Below are 2,598 nucleotides of genomic sequence, written 5' to 3'. Positions count from 1 at the left end.
CGCGCAGTCAATTAATAGATTAACTTTCTCACATGTTGAGACTTGAGGTTATGAGAGTGAAACTTTGTGGATCGTGTGCCAAAAGGTTATTACTGTACGAGCAATGCTCTTTGCTAAAACATTAGTTGATATATTCAAGAAAGTTTAAGGAATATGGTGTCTGCCAAAACCCTACCTGCAACAATAAGATTTGAAAAATTATTCATACCTTTAGGCCCATTAGTCTACTGGTCCATATTCTTTGACAACAATCCTAATTGAACCCATTGGGTCATGAATTTCCTCGGATCTGGTCTTTGATAATGTGCGATCGAGAAAGAAGAAAGTTCAATACGTTTAGTCTTTTTCATACATACATGCACGCACTCATCAAACCTTTGACCCCTTCAATTTAAGAATTTAAACGTACGGAAAATAGTTGGTGCGTTGTTTCTTTCTTCGTGTCAAGAATAGTTAAAACTTTTTTAATCACGTTTATTAGACCCAAAAACAACAATTAATTGTGGAAAAAAACAGAGATGATATAATTAGGGTTCATAATTAAAGAACAAAACGAGAAGTTTTCTTTCTTCTTTATATGAATCAATTACTCGTTTATTACAAAACAAGTGGCCGACAACCTGTACAATTTTGATTCGACATATCTTTAGAAAATCTCATCATTCGGACATTGTTTTCTTTTAATAAGACTCACTCTCATTATCATTAGATTCATAAATAATTCCCAGGAAAGTTGATCTAACGGTTCATAAAAGAAAGTTATGTACGATCAGTTCACTGGATCCTTTTTCTCTCGCGACCAACCACGAGCAAAGTAAACGCATCAAGTCAAGGCTGTTGATGATGAGTCTTTTGTGAATTATTTTCCCAAATAGAATGTTTTAAGATTACGTCATCACAATGACGTACGCAAACGTAATCTCGTATAAGCTGCTTCATGTCGTTTTATCTGTCCAAAGCATCATTCGACGCAATGGCAACGTCGGTATCTCCGCGTTCTTTGACTATTATGCCCTTGGTCGTTTGGTCATGAATTCATTTTCTTCCTTTTAAAAGAATATCATCAGACCTTTTTGCCATTTAACTCGCTCTCCATAAACCAGTTATATCACCTTTGTAAATGTATCCCAAACTAATTAATTTACACGATAACCTACAGTGTCTTAAAGACCATGAAGAACGAGAAGGACCAAAATGTCGAGACCAAGGAGACGAGCAGGATCGGTGAGAGAGAAAGAGAAGACGAAGATGAAGAAGAGAAGAGGATTGATACGTTCTTTAAGCTCATCAAAAGTTATCAAGAAGCACGGAAACGAAGAAGAGAAGAGTTGGCTGAAAATTCAGGAGATGTGAGGAAGAAAACTAACGTCGGAGAGGCATCCGGTGCTGTGGTTCCGGCGTTTCAGCCGGAAGATTTCTCTCAGTGTGGTACGGATGTGAAGCCATTGATGGCTGTATCAGATCACAAGGAAGGGGATGTAAAGGTGAAAGAAGAGGAGGAAGAAGAAGAAGAAGAGAAGGGTTTGGATCTTAATCTTGCATTGTAATAAATTTAATTTTTTTGAAATTTTCACTTTCACTTAGGATTTGGGATTTTGACCAATGAATATTTCAAACGTGTGACCGATCAAAATATAATCAAATCCTGAAATGTAAAATAAGCTAAAAACATTGGTCTAATTCTTCAAACATTATAAACTATTGTCTACTGAATAAACGTTCTTTGTTTATGAGCATCTTTAATTACATATAAATAAATTAAAATAGACAAGAATCTTGAGAATGATTGCATGAAAATCAACTCGTGACTTTCATTGTGATTTCCTCAGATCATGAAACAGACTCTAACACGCAACTCTTAATGCGTAAGCTTCAAATATTTGACTTTGAAACTCAAGAAGAGGTTGGTTCTCTCTATCTAGAAGCTCAGGTTCGTCTCTTAACTTGTGACTAGGATAAGACCCGCGCCTTGCGCGGGATTAAGTTATTATTTTTATTATATTTTGGAGAATGAAACAATAGTTTGGCTTCATTTGGATTACGGGTGTTCAATCCGAATATCGGGTTGGTTTCGGTTCGGTTCGGTTTTTTTCGGTATTTGGTTAGTAAAATATAACTACTATTCTAAATCCATATTTACTTTGACTTTAGTCTTTCACATACTTTTGAAAGATTTCAACTGGACGACTAAATTGATCAGCCAATCTTATTACTTTAAATCATTAGTGGTTATATATATATATATATATATTATTTAGTTTGAATATTTATTAAATAAAAATTCATATGCGTTATATTTTATGATCATTTGTAACTTATTATAACAAAAAAATAATCTATTGATCACAAAATTTTCAGAGTGGGAATATTCAAATTTCTAATAATATATAAACGTTTTGAAAAATTCAAATATAACATATAAGAAAAAATATAAATGTTTTTATTATATATTTAATGTGATTTTTTAATATCTTTCAATAATATAAAATTAAAAAAAAAGAACTAAGATACCAAAATTGTTATCAAATATTTATTATTCATAATAATTAATTTTCATATATACGTTAATCATATTAGGTAATTTCGTAGCTTCTAATT

At 32.6% G+C, this 2,598-nt stretch overlaps 1 pseudogene; it reads left to right on the top strand.

Moving 5' to 3' along the window:
* The first annotated feature begins 1,001 nt into the window (after positions 1–1,001).
* On the top strand, positions 1,002–1,730 carry LOC125579315 (annotated as a pseudogene).
* Positions 1,731–2,598: the final 868 nt, after the last annotated feature.

Source organism: Brassica napus, chromosome A10, assembly GCF_020379485.1.
Source record: "Brassica napus cultivar Da-Ae chromosome A10, Da-Ae, whole genome shotgun sequence".
NCBI lineage: Eukaryota > Viridiplantae > Streptophyta > Magnoliopsida > Brassicales > Brassicaceae > Brassica > Brassica napus.
Note: the sequence above shows the minus strand (reverse complement) of the source record. Positions and strands in the feature narration are given on the sequence as shown.